Raw genomic sequence first — 18,191 nt, 5'->3', positions numbered from 1 at the left:
CAATGACCTAGGCAGAGGAAACTCTTTCGCGGCCAGAAATAAATGTTTGTCACTGGTGTAAGGACAGAGAGGGGTCATGTCTCTTAAGGCGATGAACCTTTGCTGTCATTCCTAGTTCCGTCCCTAGGGTTTCCGAACACGTGGAGCAGAGGGCAGCCCGTGAAGCCAAGGAGAATCCATGAAGCAGATGCAGATTCCTCAGAGGTAGTTTTATTTCATGCCTTTTTAAGTGACCCCAAATCGGAGTGGCTGTGAGGGCAGCCTCTTTCCATAAATGAAAGCGTGTGCTAATCGTATTTGTGAATCCAGGTTTCACAGTAAAATGGGCTATTCTTTTTTTCTTGTTGGAGCAATAGGTGATAAAAATATTTGAACCAAACAATAGAACAAGGTAACCTAGTAGGTTGTAGCTAGAATTTTCTAAGGAAAAAAATAGAGGGGAAAAAAAACTGACTAAAAAAGGAGAGTTGAGTTCCTAGAGAAGCAGCTTCATGGGGCAGTTCTCTTTAAATGGCAACACGTTTAATTAAATTATACAGATAAACAATGTCATTTAAGTCGTGAATGCTTCCCTTCTCTCTCACCCCTATAGAATATGACTAGTTCTCCAAGAAACCAAGATTTGTTGGCAAACTTTGAGCGCTTTGATGAGAAAGTGCCCTGGAAATGCAAAACTTCATTATTAATTTGTTAATTTTTTTAAAAAGTTTTAAAGCGTTTTCAAACCAATTTTTAAAGCTAAAAAGAAAAACCACAAAGAAGTCAATAGCATTTCCAAGGTTATTCCCCAGGAGAAAAACAGAGATGTCTTAGGAGAAAGGGAGAGGATTCTCTTCTCTTAGTTTGGGGCCTAATCTGAGAGGACCAGGAACTTGCCTGGGGCTGAAGCTCTGCTGTCGAATGCTGACAGGAGGTAGGTGAACTGGGACCCTTGTATGAAACACCCACCTGCCCCCCTGCCTTGGCCCCAGGAGGCTCTCGTGAAACGTTCTTATTTGTTCTCAATCAGGGCAGTCTCCTTGGAGGAAGTGAATCTGGAATGAAGAGAGAGAGAGACATCTCAGAGGGAACTTCAGGCCTGGAAGGATAAATGCCCCACTTTTGAAGGGACACATCTAGTGCTGAGAATCTGGCAGGGGGTGATGAGGAAGACAAAACGGGGAGGCCAAGCGGAGCATGAGAACCTTCAAGGTAATGGAGGACAGCACATGCTAAGGAGGGGCCTGTTGACAAGGATCGTACCAACGAATCCTCTAAGGTTTAAAGGGCCAGGGTGATGAGTGTAGGTTCAAATGTAGACCCTGTCAGTCACCTTGAGTATTTTTAACTAACTTACTTTTTTTCTGATTATGAAGCTAATGTTATACCCAAAGTAGAAAATAAAAATGATAAAGAGAAAGGCAGATTAATATTTCCACATCTCCACCACAGGGACCTGGTAGGATTGTACCCTCTGGCCTTCCTGTGGTTGGGCGGGGGCAGTTCCTGGCCAATGTGTCTGCATGGTCTGGGCAGTGAGATTATTAGAGAATAAAAAGAGATGTGAAATGCTTTGAATTTAAAAAAAATAGAAAGGCAGGAATTGTCCGAATGTCATTCAGATACAGCCTTTAATAATTTTGGAGTCTCGTAATGGAGGTCATTCTGTGTCTATAGTTTTATAGTCTGGTTTTTATACTTAGTATTATCATTTCTTTGTCATTGCTTTTTTTTCAAAAACATGATTTGTAATGGCTGCATAATACTCTGTCTCTAGATATGCCAGAGAGCATTTAACCAGTCTTTTCTGGACCATGTATTGAGTGCTTACGATGTGCCGGACCCCGTGATGGGTGCTGAATGCAGCGTAGACCCTGTCCTCAGGGAGCTCAAATGGGAGAAAATAGACAGGTAAGCAGGCAAGTCTTCCACAGGAAGAGAGCATGACCACAGAGGGAAGTCCAGGGGCTTTGGAACTGCAGAGCAGAAGTGCCCAAGGGAGCCTTGAGCGTGGGGAGGTCAGGGAAAGAAGGGCATTTTTGGTTAACTCCAATTTTTTTTATGTTATAAAGCTATGATGAGCATCTTTGGGCATAAATCTATGTTCAGATTTCCAATTTATCCTTAAGACAATCCCTAGAAGTGGAGTGTGAGTTACCTGAGATTTTTAGCAAGAATAGTTTTTGCCTGATGGTAAACATAATTGAATTAACGTTAGTATAGTATACAAAAGTGACTAACCACCCATCTGCCACTAAAGTTGTAGTCGCCTAAACCTCCATGGGTATCAAGTCTGGGTCTCTTCCTTCTGGCTAGTCACTGCTCAAATGTCACCTCATCACAGAGGCCATCCCTAACCCGCTAAATACAAGAGCAACTTTAGCCTCAATCTTCCCTCAGACTGTCCCATAGGAGAGTCTGTTTCATTCTGTTTCATTCACACACACACACACACACACACACACCCCACCTACTTACTTGTCTGTTTTCTGTCTCCTCTCCCTAGAATGAAGCCGCCATGAGATAGTGACTTTATTTTCTTCACTGCTATGTCCCCAGCACCTAAAACATTGCCAGGTGCATACTAAGCACTTGATACATGTTTGTTGACTGAATAGATGGATTGGTAATTGTGACTGATGCCAAATGGAATTTATTCTATAAATTTGAGCAGTGTAGTTTTACCTTTACTAAAACTCTAAGCACAAAACTGTAGCATTCGGGGGGATTCATGACATAAGAAAACAGTTATGAAGAAAGCCTTGAGGCGCTTTACTTGTACCTGAGTCTCGGCCAACACCTGGACCCAAAGGAGTGTGCTTACATCACCATGGATCTTAGAACAAATTCACATGGTCTGTACACCACTAACTCTAAGCCTTTCATCGACTATTAGAAAACCGTGGCTACCTCTGTTTTAAGACATAAAGCATTATTTTTTACTTAGCTTCACTCTGGAGAAAGAATGAATTCAAGGGTGAGCGTATTCCTGATCCTTCACTCCTGACACTTCTCTGAAGTCAGCTGAGAACCTAATCGCTGCCCCTCAGAGCTGACCATTTGCCCTCAAAGTGATGAATAAGTAGGACATGTAGATGAGCCCTGAGCCTCTGAGACATGCCATAGGGTTCTTGGGGTGTGATCCCCAAAAGAGCATCACCAACCAGGAAGTGGTAGAAATGGAAATCCTTGGGCCCTGACCTAGACCTTCTGATTTAGAAACTCTGGAGAAGGACCCAGCAGTCTGTGTTTTAAGAAGTCCTCCTGATGATTCTTATGCATGCTCAAGTTTGAGGACCACTGTCATGGGGGGATCATCTCACTCTCAATGAATTGTGTGTAGAATAACCCATAGCAATCTTTTCCGGAAATCTCTAGTTAGACTTTGGCTGCAGCAAAACAAGGTGCACTATCCAGAAACTATGCCATGGTCTGTTAGGTTAAACCATATGGAATTGACATTTGTAGGTCAAATATGGTTAAATAGGGCTTCCAGTTTCAGCTCAGAGACACAGAAAGCTGCAGGATGTCCTTCCCGTGCTTACAACAAGAAAAAAGCTGGACAGACTGGAAAGTAAAAGAGAACTGAGTTTTCAGAGCAAACAGCCATTTCAAACTCTGGAGAGAGACAGGCACTTTTCTTGAGACACAGGACCTGAGCATTTGCTTACCAGGGACAGAAGCCATCAGATACTATAGAAATGGAAAAGAATATAAACCTAGAAGAATTAGCAAATTGCTTGAGGCTTAGTGTGGACTAGCTTGAGAGTATGACGCTCCTGGGGAGAGGGGTTAAACCTCTTTACAGACATTTCCTCTAAGAACCCCTCCTGGCTCTTACAGGGAGGATCAGGGAAAATCCAGAGAAAATTCATGGTGCAGGCTGGAAGTGCTGGCTCAGGAATCACTGAGAATTCCAGTCAGATCCTTATCCCTTAAGGAGAAAAAGGCTTTATTCTACAGGGGGCGGACATGGTCTACGGACACCGGTGAAATGCCGTTGCAGGTGGAGGAATCAATTCCACTCAGCCTCAATTCCCATCTCACCTAAAAAGATTTACTCTTCAGGGAAAAGGGCCTCAAGGCTGTTGGTTGAGAATGCCGTTGGATACCCACTGCATCTGGGGAAAGAGAAGGAAAGCTTTATCCCTGGAGGAGGGACAGAAGCACTTTTGATGAAACTGAGGCTTAGCATATTAGAGACACCTCTCCACCATGCCCCACTAGCACACTAACAAATCTCCAGGAATAACAACAGTGGATTACAGCAGGGAGAGCTGCAAGAGATAGACTGTCTTGGGAACAGCACAAAGGGAAGCCCCAAAACCAAGAGGGGGGACCAAAAAAGATCACTAGAGGAATTCTGTGTCTCTGATGTCCACAGAGACAACAAACCTCAACACTACCACAGTATCTACTGCCTTATACAAAATGTCTGGCTTTCAACAAAAAATTACAAGGCATGCCAAAAGGCAAGAAAATTCAGTCTGAAGAGACAAAGCAATCATCGGAACCAGACATAGATATGACACAGCTATTGGAAGTATCAGAGAATGAATTTAGAATAATTATGATCACGATGTTAAAGGCTCTAATGAAAAAAGTAGACAACATGCAAGATCAGATAGGTAACTTCAGCAGAGACAGAAACTATAAGAAAGATTCAAATGGCTGGAAGTCAGAAACACAATAACAGAAATGAAGAATGTCTTTGGTTAATCAGCAGACTTAAATATTTATATTTACTTAAATAAATAGCAGGGCTGACAGAGATAAAAAGAGAAGGCACAAATCACAAAATCAAGAATGCAACAGGGAACATCATTACAGATCCTATAGCCATTCAAAGGATAATAAGGGAATACTATGAACAAGTTTATGATCATAAATTCAACATATTAGAAGAAATGGACCAATTTCTCAAAAACCACAAACTATCAAAACTCAACCAAAATAAAATAGACAATCGTAACAATCCTATAACCACTGGAAAAAATGAACTTGTAATTCTGAAGCTCGGAAAAAGAAATCTCCAGTTCAAAATGGTTTCACTGGAGAATTCTATCAAATATTTAAAGAAGTTTTATTTCTCTGTGGATCTTTTTTTTTTTAACATCTTTATTGGAGTATAATTGCTTTACAATGGTGTGTTAGTTTCTGCTTTATAACAAAGTGAATCAGCTATACATACACATATATCCCCATATCTCCTCCCTCTTGTGTCTCCCTCCCAGCCTCCCTATCCCACCCCTCTAGATGGTCACAAAGCACCGAGCTGATCTCCCTGTGCTATGCGGATGCTTCCCACTAGCTATCTATTTTACATTTGGTAGTGTATATATGTCCATGCCACTCTATCACTTTGCCCCAGCTTACCCTTCCCCCTCCCCGTGTCCTCACATCCATTCTCTAGTAGGTCTGTGTCTTTATTCCCGTCTTGCCCCTAAGTTCTTCATGACCTTTTTTTTTTTCAGATTCCATATATATGTGTTAGCATACTGTATTTGTTTTTCTCTTTCTGACTTACTTCACTCTGTATGACAGACTCTAGGTCCATCCACCTCACTACAAATAACTCAATTTCGTTTCTTTTTATGGCTGAGTAATATTCCATTGTACATATGTGCCACATCTTCTTTATCCATTCATCTGTTGATGGACACTTAGGCTTCTTCCATGTCCTGGCTATTGTAAATAGTGCTGCAGTGAACATTGTGGTACTTGACTCTTTTTGAATTATGGCTTTCTCAGGGTATATGCCCAGTAGTGGGATTGCTGGGTTGTATGGTAGTTCTATTTTTAGTTTTTTAAGGAACCTCCATACTGGTCTCCATAATGGCTGTATCAATTTACATTCCCACCAACAGTGCAAGAGTGTTCCCTTTTCTCCACACCCTCTCCAGCATTTGTTGTTTGTAGATTTTCTGATGATGCCCATTCTGACTGGTGTGAGGTGATACCTCATTGTAGTTTTGATTTGCATTTCTCTAATAAATAGTGATGTTGAGCAGCTTTTCATGTGCTTCTTGTCCATCTGTATGTCTTTTTTGGAGAAATGTCTATTTAGATCTTCTGCCCATTTTTGGATTGGGTTGTTTGTTCTTTTGATGTTGAGCTGCATGAGCTGATTGTATATTTTGCAGGTTAATCCTTTGTCAGTTGATTCGTTTGCAACTATTTTCTCCCATTCTGAGGGTTGTCTTTTTGTCCTGTTTATGGTTTCCTTTGCTGTGCAAAAGCTTTTAATTTTCATTAGGTCCCATTTATTTATTTTTGTTTTAATTTCCATTTGTCTAGGAGGTGGGTCAAAAAGAATCTTGCTGTGATGTATGTCATAGAGTGTTCTGCCTATGTTTTCCTCTAAGAGTTTTATAGTGTCTGGCCTTACATTTAGGTCTTTAATCCATTCTGAGTTTATTTTTGTGGATGGTGTTAGGAAGTGTTCTAATTTCATTCTTTTACATGTAGCTGTCCAGTTTTCCCAGCACCCCTTATTGAAGAGGCTGTCTTTTCTCCATTGTATATTCTTGCCTCCTTTATCAAAGATAAGGTGACCATATGTGCGTGCATTTATCTCTGGGTTTTCTATCCTGTTCCGTTGATCTATATTTCTTTCTTTGTGCCAGTACCATACTGTCTTGATTACTGTAGTTTTGTAGTATAGCCTGAAGTCAGGGAGCCTGATTCCTCCAGCTCCGATATTCTTTCTCAAGATTGCTTTGGTTATTCGGGGTCTTTTGTGTTCCCATACAAATTGTGATATTATTTGTTCTAGTTCTGTGAAAAATGCAATTGGTAGTTTGATAGGGATTGCATTGAATCTGTAGATTGCTTTGGGTAGTATAGTCATTTTCACAACGTTGATTCTTCCAATCCAAGAACATGGTATATCTCTCCATCTGTTTGTGTCACCTTTAATTTCCTTCATCAGTGTCTTATAGTTTTCTGCATACAGGTCTTTTGTCTCCTTAGGTAGGTTTATTCCTAGATATTTTATTCTTTTTGTTGCAGTGGTAAATGGGAGTGTTTCCTTAATTTCTCTTTCATATTTTTCATCATTAGTGTATAGGAATGCAAGAGATTTCTGTGCATTAATCTTGTATCCTGCTACATTACCAAATTCATTGATTAGCTCTAGTAGTTTTCTGGTACCATCTTTAGGATTCTCTATGTATACTATCATATCATCGGCAAACAGTGACAGTTTTACTTCTTTTCTGATTTGAATTCCTTTTATTTCTTTTTCTTCTCTGATTGCTGTGGCTAAGACTTCCAAAACTATGTTGAATAATAGTGGTGAGAGTGGGCAACCTTGTCTTGTTCCTGATCTTAGTGGAAATGGTTTCAGTTTTTCACCATTGAGAACGATGTTGGCTGTGGATTTGTCATATATGGCCTTTATTATGTTGAGGTAAGTTCCCTCTATGCCTACTTTCTGGAGGGTGTGTTTCATAAATGGGTGTTGAATTTTGTCAAAAGCTTCTTCTGCATTTATTCAGATGATCATATGGTTTTTCTCCCTCAATTTGTTAATATGGTGTATCACATTGATTGATGTGCATATATTGAAGAATCCTTGCATTCCTGGGATAAACCCCACTTGAACATGGTGTATGATCCTTTTAATGTGCCATTGGATTCTGTTTGCTAATATTTTGTTGAGGATTTTTGCATCTACGTTCATCAGTGATATTGGCCTGTAGTTTTCTTTCTTTGTGACATCTTTGTCTGGTTTTGGTATCACGGTGATGGTGGCCTTGTAGAATGAGTTTGGGAGTGTTCCTCCCTCTGCTATATTTTGAAAGAGTTTGAGAAGGATAGGTGTTAGCTCTTCTCTAAATGGTTCATAGAATTCGCCTGTGAAGCCTTCGGGTCCTGGGCTCTTGTTTGTTGGAAAATTTTTAATCACAGTTTCAATTTCAGTGCTTGTGATTGGTCTGTTTTATATTTTCTATTTCTTCCTGGTTCAGTCTCGGAAGGTTGTGCTTTTCTAAGAATTTGTCCATTTCTTCCAGGTTGTCCATTTTATTGGCATATAGTTGCTTGTAGTAATCTCTCATGATCCTTTGTATTTCTGGAGTGTCAGTTGTTACTTCTCCTTTTTCATTTCTAATTCTGTTGATTTGAGTCTTCACCCTTTTTTTCTTCATGAGTCTGGCTAATGGTTTATCAACTTTGTTTATCTTCTCAAAGAACCAGCTTTTAATTTTATTGATCTTTGCTATCGTTTCCTTCATTTCTTTTTCATTTATTTCTGATCTGATTTTTATGATTTCTTTCCTTCTGCTAACTTTGGGGTATTTTTGTTCTTCTTTCTCTATTTACTTTAGGCGTAAGGTTAGGTTGTTTATTTGAGATGTTTCTTGTATCTTGAGGTAGGATTGTATTGCTATAAACTTCCCTCTTAGAACTGCTTTTGCTGCCTCCCATAGGTTTTGGGTCGTCGTGTTTTCATTGTCATTTGTTTCTAGGCATTTTTTGATTTCCTCTTTGACTCCTTCAGTGACCTCTTGGTTATTTAGTAGCGTATTGTTTAGCCTCCATGTGTTTGTATCTTTTACAGTTTTTTTCCCCGTAATTGATATCTAGTCTCATAGCACTGTGGTCGGAAAAGATACTCATACGATTTCAATTTTCTTAAATTTACCAAGGCTTGATTTGTGACCCAAGATATGGTCTATCCTGGAGAATGTTCCATGAGCACTTAAGAAGAAAGCGTATTCTGTTGTTTTTGGACGGAATGTCCTATAAATATCAGTTAAGTCCATCTTGTTTAATGTGTGATTTAAAGCTTGTGTTTCCTTATTTATTTTCATTTTGGGTGATCTGTCCATTGGTGAAAGTGGGGTATTAAAGTCCCCTACTATTATTGTGTTACTGTTGATTTCCCCTTTTATGGCTGTTAGCATTTGCCTTATGTATTGAGGTGCTCCTATGTTGGGTGCATCAATATTTACAGTTGTTATATCTTCTTCTTGGATTGATCCCTTGGTCATTATGTAGTGTCCTTCTTTGTCTCTTGTAATAGTCTTTATTTTAAAGTCTGTTTTGTCTGTTATGAGAATTGCTGCTCCAGCTTTCTTTTGATTTCCATTTGAATGGAATATCTTTTTCCATCCCCTCACTTTCAGCCTGTATGTGTCCCTAGGTCTGAAGTGAGTCTCTTGTAGACAGCATATATATGAGTCTTGTTTTTGTATCCATTCAGCCAGTCTATGTCTTTTGGTTAGAGCATTTAATCCATTTACATTTAAGGTAATTGTCGATATGTATGTTCCTATGACCATTTTCTTAATTATTTTGGGTTTGTTTTTGTGGGTCTTTTCCTTCTCTTGTGTTTCCTGCCTAGAGAAGTTCCTTTAGCATTTGTTGTAAAGCTGGTTTGGTGGTGCTGAATTCTCTTAACTTTCCTTGTCTGTAAAGGTTTTAATTTCTCCATCAAATCTGAATGACATCCTTGCTGGGTAGAGTAATCTTGGTTGTAGGTTTTTCCCTTTCATCACTTTAAATGTCCTGTCACTCCCTTCTGGCTTGCACAGTTTCCACTGAAAGATCAGCTTTTAACCTTATGGAGATTCCCTTGTATGTTATTTGTTGCTTTTCCCTTGCTGCTTTTAATATGTTTTCTTTGTATTTAATTATTGATAGTTTGATTAATATGTGTTTTGGCGTGTTTCTCCTTCGATTTATCCTGTATGGGACTCTCTGTTCTTCCTGGACTTGATTGACTATTTCCTTTCCTGTTAGGGAAATTTTCAAGTATAATCTCTTCAAATATTTTCTCAGTCCCTTTCTTTTTCTCTTCTTCTTCTGGGACCCCTATAATTCGAATGTTGGTGCGTATAATGTTGTCCCAGAGGTCTCTGAGACTGTCCTCAATTCTTTTCATTCTTTTTTCTTTATTCTGCTCTGCAGTAGTTATTTCCACTATTTTATCTTCCAGGTCACTTATCCGTTCTTCTGCCTCAGTTGTTCTGCTATTGATTCCTCCTAGAGAATTTTTAATTTCATTTATTGTGTTGTTCATCATTGTTTGCTTAGTCTTTAGTTCTTCTAGGTCCTTGTTAAACATTTCTTGTATTTTCTCCATTCTATTTCCAAGATATTCGATCATCTTTACTATCATTGCTCTGAATTCTTTCTCAGGTAGACTGCCTGTTTCCTCTTCATTTGTTTGGCCTGGTGGGTTTTTACCTTGCTCCTTCATCTGCTGTGTATTTCTCTGTCTTCTCATTTTGTTTAACTTACTGTGTTTGAAGTCTCCTTTTTGCAGGCTGCAGGTTCATAGTTCCCGTTGTTTTTGGTGTCTGCCCCCAGTGGGTGAGGTTGGTTCAGTGGGTTGTGTATGCTTCCTGGTGGAGGGGACTGGTGACTGTGTTCTGATTGGGGGGGCTGGATCTTGTCTTTCTGGTGGGCAGGGCCATGTCTGGTGGTGTGTTTTGGGGTGTCTGTGAACTTTGTATGATTTTAGGCAGCCTCTCTGCTAATGGGTGGTGTTGTGTTCCTGTCTTGCTAGTTGTTTGGCATGGGGCGTCCAGCACTGGAGCTTTCTGGCCGTTGAGTGGAGCTGGGTCTTAGCATTGAGACGGAGATCTCTGGGAGAGCTCTTGCCGATTGATATTATGTGGGGCCAGGAGATCTCTGGTGGTCCAATGTCCTGAACTCAGCTCTCCCACCTCAGAGGCTCAGGCCTCACAGCAGGGCGGAGCGCCAAGACCCTATCAGCCACATGGCTGATTATGGAAACTGAGAAGTCCAACAATCTGTGTTATGGGAGCTGGAGACTCGGGAAGCCAGTGGTGTAGTTCCAGTCTGAGTCCAAAGGCCTCAGGAGTGCCAATGGTATAAGTCCCAGTCTCTGATATTTTCTCCTGATTCAAGTGGGAATGCCAAGGTATTCTTGCTTCCAGTCTGATTCAACCTGCAGATACGGATCAAGTTTGGGGCAACCTACTTAACAGGGCTATGATGAATCATTCTTGATACACGCCGAGTTGGATATTGTACATAAGTAATTTGAAGCCAAGTCATATAGAGAGTGCTTGAGGGCTCTAGGGAGTCTGGTTTGGAGAGGCGTAAACACAGGAAGGACGAGCACCTTTTAGAAGAACGCAGGGTGAGGGAGTCAAAATGGATTTTAAATGTAAAATGTAAAACTATGTAACTTTTAGAAAAAAAGAGGAGAAAACCTTTGAGCCCTAGGTCTAGGGAAAGAGTTCTTTAACTTGAAATCAAAAGCACCATCCATAAATGGAAAAACTGATAAATTGGGCCTCATCAAGATTAAAAGCCTTTATCTACAAAACAGAAACAGACTCACAGACATAGAGAACAGGCTTGTGGTTGCCAAGGGGGAGGTGGGGAGAGAGAGGATTGGATTTGGAGTTTGGGACTAGCAGATACAAACTATTATATATAGTATGGATAAACAACAAGGTCCTATTGTATAGCACACGGAATTATACTCAGTATCCTGTAATAAACCATAATGGAAAAGAATTTTTTTAGAAGATTAAAAGCTTTTGGTCTATCTGTTAAAGAGGATAAAAAGACAAGCTACAGACTGGGAGAGAAATATTTGCAACCCCCATATCTGACAAAGAATTGCTATCTAGAATATATAGAGAACACTCAAAACTCAACAGTAAAAAACCAAATATTCCAGTTAGAAAATGGGCACAAGATATGAACAAACATTCACCAAAGAAGATAAACAAATGGCAGAAAAGCACATGAAAAGATGTTAAACATCATTATCCATTGGAAAAATGCAAATTAAAACCACAGTGAGATATTACTACGCACTTATCAAAATGGCTAAAATTTTTTAAAGTGACAACAACAAATACTAGTAAGGAGGTGGAGAAACTGGATCACTTGTACATTGCTGGTGGGAATGTAAAATGGTGTAGCCACTCTGGAAAACAATTTGGCAGTTTCTTAAAAAATTAAACAGGCAACTACCATATGACCTAGAATTTGCACTCCTGGGCATTTATCCCAGAGAAATGAAAACTTACGTTCACACAGAAACCTGTACATGAATGTTCATCGCAGCTTTATTCATAATAACCCAGGACTGGAAACAACCCAGGTGTCCTTCAATGGGTGCATGATTAAAGAAACTGTCGTGCATCTATACCATGGAATAGTGCTCAGCAGTAATTGGAAAGGATTACTGATGCAACAGCTTGGATGAATCCCAGGGGAATTGTGCTGGGTGAAAAAAGACAATCCTTAAAGGTTACATATTCTATGGTTCCATTTATATAACATTCTTGAAATGACAAAATTATAGAAATGGAGATCAGATTAGTGGTTGCCAGCAGTTAGGGATGAGGGGTGAGAAGGGAGATGGGTGTGGCAGTCAGAGGGCAGCAGGAGGGATCCTTGTGTTGATGAAACTGTTCTGTATGTTGACTGTCTTAATGTCAATGTCCTGATATCTTGATATCAGTATCCTTGATAGCGTACTACAGTTTGGCAAGATGTTACCATTGGGGCAAACTGGTTAAAGGGTACACCAGATCTCTGTATGATTTCTACAATCATCTCAAAATAAAGTTTAATTTTAAAAAAGTCTTTTGTACACACAGAACAGCAATAGAGACAAATAGGGATTCTTCCTGAGGAGAATCATCAAGGTGGTGAGTAGCCTGGATATTATGTCATGCAGAAATGATCGAAGGGTGTGGGAGGTGGGAGAAACCTGAGGGCAGTACTTGGAAAGCTGCCATGTGGAAGAATTAAATTAGAGTAAATGGGTGGTAGTTATAAGAGAAGACTTCATTTAAATATATGGAAGAACTTTCTAGAAACTAGTTGTGTTTAAAAAATGAGATGATGAGATTCTAAATATCTAGAGATTCTGGCCTTGCTGTTGCTTGAGCATGCTAGGATGCCTTAGGGCCTTTGCACTGACCCTTGCCTCTGCCTGCAATGCTCTTCCTGTACATATCTGCATGGCTAACACCCTTATCTCTTTCAAGTTCTTCTTCAATGTCCATTTTAAGTCAAGTGGGGGCTTTGGTTCATGTTATCGTCATCTTCACTCCAGGCCCTAGGCTGATGAAGCAGGTATCATCTGGAATGTTACTGGCAGCAGAAAGTTGAAGGCAGAGAGAAAAGAGCACTCTGGAAGGTCTTGTACCAGAAACAAAATACTCATTTTCAGTGAGGCTGGGCATTCCCAGAAAAGAGAGTTGGAAATTAGAAGAGCGTTTTGGAGAGAGATTGGTGTGCTGGTGAGTTCATCTCTGCCAATGGGGGTTGCCTACTACTCACCATGAGCCTAGGGAAAGGACTCAAACATGGCTTGCTTTTCTCTTTCTGACTTACTTCACCCTGTATGACAGACTCTAACTCCATCCACCTCACTACAAATAACTCCATTTCGTTTCTTTTTATGGCTGAGTAATATAGGGTGGGAGGGAGGGAGATGCAAGAGGGAAGAGATATGGGAACATATGTATATGTATAACTGATTCACTTTGTTATAAAGCAGAAACTAACACACCATTGTAAAGCAATTATACTCCAATGAAGATGTTAAAAAAAAAAAAAAAAAAAGATGGCTTGCTACGTATGTTCCCAAGAAGTTTTCAGGACATGGAAGACAAGTGTGGGGTGAAGGGTATGCATTTCCCCTGGACCGGGTATGGTCCCAGCATGAGAAACCCATTAGTGGGGTTGCCTTAGCTCCTCTCCCTACACACCCCCATCTTGGAGAGGTGGCCAGCATGGTGGAAGAGGGGAGAAGCCAACACTGCTCCTCCTTTTCCTGCTGCAAGTGGGCAGCCTGGAGCAGGCCTAGAGTGGAGAAGGGAGAAATGCTTTTCTTTTTAATGTTGAAACTTTTAAGTCTTCTCATCTTAAAAGAATTTTAGACGTTTCCAGAAAGAGTTGCAAAAATCATACAAGGAGCACAACACAGGACAGAGATCTCAGAGAAAGGGGAAACAAATAGAGCCCTGCAATTTCCCAGCTTACGGGCCTGAGAGAGTTTCCAGGCCATAGAACAGAGAAAGGGAAGCCGAGGGGAGCCCGGTTATCATTCTAAGTTGAGCTTATGGAGCTGGAATGCCAACGAGGCCACGGTTTGAGTACTGGGGAGGAGAAGGCTGCACAGAGTTCCAGAGGTGTGTAGATCGGGAATCTTCAGTAGAGTACGGACCAGCACCTGTGTGTAAAGAAAACACTCAAGGCTGGGGAAAGAACTACCTGAATGGATTAGAGGGAACAATCTTTGGAGGTCCCACAGGGCCCAGATAGTTTCTGTTTCCACTGGCCAGAATGGAAAAACTTCATAAATCCCAAGACATTGGGTAGAATATTTAGAAAGGCATTGCCTCAGTAGTAGGGATTAATTACCCCTAGCCTAAAGGCTGCTCTGATCCCATTTAAAACAAAGTTTAAAAGGAAGCCTCAGAAGGATCAAACTATTTCCAAGTAACTTAACTGTGTCCCAGAACAAAGCTCAAGAATATTTATAGGAATACAAAAATACACAGTACTCATTAAGGTAAAATTCACAATGTGTGGCATCTAATAAAAAATTACCAGGCATGCAAAGAAGCAGGAAAAAAATGACCCACAATGAGGAGAAAAATCAACCCACAGGAAAAGATCCAGTAATAAAACAGATAATAGTATTCATAAACAAGGATATTAAAACAGTTATTATAACTATATTCTATACCTTCGAGAAGGTAGAGGGCACATGTAGGACCAGAATGGGCAGTTGATTTAGGGGTGACATAACTGTGAGTTCAGAGATTGCATGCTCATACCTAATGACTTGGTCTTTCCATCCCTATCTATCTGTGAGTGATAGTCTTGTTTGTTCCATCATATATTCCATCTGCAACATGTCGTAGAGGGAAATAACTTATTATTTTTACTAAATCTTATGAAGTCCACCTTTTTCTCACAATCTACTTGCTCACTCATGGTGTATAATTAAAACATGCTATGGGGACTTACCTGGTGGCACAGTGGTTAAGAATCCGCCTGCCAATGCAGGGGACACCGGTTCGAGCCCTGGTCGGGGAAGATCCACATGCTGCGGAGCAACTAAGCCCGTGCGCCACAGCTACTGAGCCTGCGCTCGAGAGCCCGCGAGCCACAACTACTGAGCCTGCGATCTAGAGCCCACGAGCCACAACTACTGAGCCTACATGCCACAACTACTGAAGCCCACGCACGTAGAACCCGTGCTCTGCAACAAGAGAAGCCATCGCATTGAGAAGCCCACGCACCACAACAAAGAGTAGCCCCCGCTCAACGCAACTAGAGAAAGACCGTGTGTGGCAACGAAGACCCAACACAGCCAAAAATAAATAAATTTTTTAAAAAAACATGCTATGAGTTTCACCTATATTTCATAAACTAGTATTTTACGTATAATCTATGCTTAATGCTTCTTATGAGTTTCATCCACCCTGTTTGTTTTTCTTGTACTTTATGGCAGATTACAATAATCTATGTCCATACAATATTTATAGCATCTATACACAGGTATATCTGTCTATAGACATATCTGTCTATCTACTTATAACATAATGGCAGGGACTTTGGCTGTCTAGTTCACTATGATAACCTCTGCACCAAGGACAGTGCCTGACACACAACAGATGCTCAAGAAATCCTTGTTGAATTACTACATATGTTAGAGTTTTTCCAAATACATATACTATTGTGCAACCTGGTTGTTTCCCTTTTGTCACTATTTGCTTGGCCCTTGGGTACACTGTATTTTCTTAGGAAAAAAGTAATGAAATTGCCACTCAAATGGTAACTAAAATATTTACAGTGTTTACAGTGTGAGTCAAAGAACTAACTAGTGGGACCACAACTGGTATGAATTACCAACCTAAAATAAAATGGAGGAAATGGGAAGAACACCTAGATTTAATCTTACTCTTTAGCTACAGTGCCTCCACTCTATTCTTCAATTCCCTGTGCCAGTCCAAATGACACCTCTGCACTGGGGCAAAGTGTTTTCCAGGATGTGCACTTAGTAAGGGGCAAGGCAGAGGTAAGAACAGACAATTGTTCAACTAAACGGAAAAGACTAATCCAGCATTCTGCAATTTTCTCATCAGTGGGGCTGGGGCAGGGGAGGTAGGAAGGACATTGGGAGAAGGGACTGGGGCATGTTTCAGGTGTGCGAATTACTAGAAACAATGAGAAGGTGGGCTGTGCATGCCAACTGCGAGGAAGGCGCCTGCTAGCCAGGTTCTTTACTCAGCAGGGGTTGTGTTTAAAGAAAGATATTATTCAAGCCAGAATTCACAACTCCTATGAGTCTCAGTCAGCAGGGCCCAGTGAGAGCTGGAAGAAACAGGAAGATTGCAGTGCGGGCAACAGCAAGACATTGGCAAGCAATTGTGAACTGGGCATCTCTGCCCTTCTGAAGGCTGTGCCAGTCATTGAAATAATCTCAGATGAACAGGCACATTAGGAAAATTACTATTATTATGCATTACAAGGTTACAAAGAAAATGTGTCCTTTTATAGCATCGTACTTTTAAAAAATCTTAGAAGTATTGGAAGTTTTCTCTAGCTTTCCTCTTCCTAATTCTGGCCTGTGTGTTTTTACAGATTTCCTCAGAGCCCATTTTCCATTCATTGACTACAAAAGAGGTTGCACATTGATATCACTTGTGAAATTGCTAATTTCTACCAGGACAGGAATTAGGATTTCTCCAAAGATTTATGCTGGCGATTTCTGCTTTCTTTTGGGGGTGAGGTAGAGGGATGGACTATATTATTGCTGAAACATGAAGAGAAGGCAAAGTGTTGTTTTATAAGGTAAGTCCTATCCTGCTTGTGTCAAAATGGCTTGTGATATGCTGCAAAGGACACCATCAAGAAAGTAAAAAGACAGCCCACAGAAGAGGAGAAAGTATTTGCAAGTCACATATCTGATAAGGGCCTTGTATCTATAATATATAAAGAGCTTTTGCAATTCAATAATAAAAAGACAAATACCCTGTTTTTAAAAGGGTAAAGGTCTGAATGGACTTTTCTCCAAAGAAATTATGCAAATAGAGGATAAGCGCACGACAAAATGCTCAACATCATTAGTCTTTAAGAGAAACGCAAATCAAAATCCCAGTGAGCTATCACTTCACTCCCACTAGGATGGCTATAATCAAAAAGACAATAACAAGTGTTGGTGAGAGTGTGGAGAAGTTGGCATGCTTGTACACTGCTGGTGGAAATATAAAACAGTGGAGCCACATTGGAAAGCAGTGGTAGCTTCTCCAAAGCTTAAACATAAAGTTGCCATATGACCCAGAAATCCCATTCCTAGGTATATACCCAGAACAAATGAAAACCTCTATCCATACTTTGTATGATTCCATTTATAGGAAATGTCCAGAACAGCCAAATCTATAGAGACAGAAATTAGATTGGTGGTTGCCTGGGGCTGAGGGGTGTTGGGGGAGGTGGAGAGAGATTGTTGATGAGTACTGGGGTTTTCTGGGGGTGATGAAAATGTTCTAAAACTGAGTATGATGATGGCTGCTCAACTCCGTGGGTAAACTGAAAACTATTTAAATGGGTTAATTGGATGGTTTGTGAATTATATCTCAATAAAACTATTATTAAAAATGAAGACCACCAAAACCCCAAAACCTTGTGACAACGTCCAGTGCATCCTATCTTTTAAATAAATACAAGTACTACCTGCAGTGGTAATACTACTTTTTAATACTTGGGCCTAAAATCGTGAGGTGGGTAAGATCCAGAGTAAAGAGCCCTTTGGGTTCACAGCATTTCTTAGATCCGGCAGGCAGGCTACTTGGAGTCTATTTTCCAGGCCAACAAAATTTGATGCTGGTGCATCACGGTGCTTTTGTCAAGGTCACAGTGAAAGTCAGGACAAGCGGGTCTCCAGGGCATGAGCTCAGGAGGGCCATGCTCTTGGCAACTGGGGACAAGGAGTACAAACTCAGAGGTATTTTAAATAAGCATCTTCTCATCTCGATTCTGCGTTAACACTACATCTGTATTTAGTTTGGAATTGAAGATTTACAACCAACCGGCGCTTTGAAAGAGCTTTTACTCTGCTTGAAAAGCCTCAAATTGTTTTGAGGAAAAAAATGGGACTCCTAAGGCTGGAGGGACGGCAACAGCAGCAAAACCCTGAAATTCGTGAATCCGCCCTTCTTAGGGCGCTGTCCGTGGGAGGCGGCAGGGGGCGC

The 18,191-nt window shown here is 40.6% G+C and overlaps 1 long non-coding RNA gene across 1 annotated transcript; it reads left to right on the top strand.

Moving 5' to 3' along the window:
- The first annotated feature begins 213 nt into the window (after positions 1-213).
- On the top strand, positions 214-18,144 carry LOC309652984. Its single transcript, XR_014258946.1, has 4 exons — positions 214-1,191; positions 1,757-1,890; positions 2,486-2,556; positions 15,001-18,144. It is a non-coding gene; the product is annotated as an uncharacterized lncRNA (long non-coding RNA).
- Positions 18,145-18,191: the final 47 nt, after the last annotated feature.

Source organism: Balaenoptera physalus (assembly GCF_965194825.1).
Source record: "Balaenoptera physalus genome assembly, chromosome: X".
NCBI classification, from domain to species: Eukaryota; Metazoa; Chordata; class Mammalia; order Artiodactyla; family Balaenopteridae; genus Balaenoptera; species Balaenoptera physalus.
This window is presented reverse-complemented; position numbering and strand designations above follow the sequence as displayed.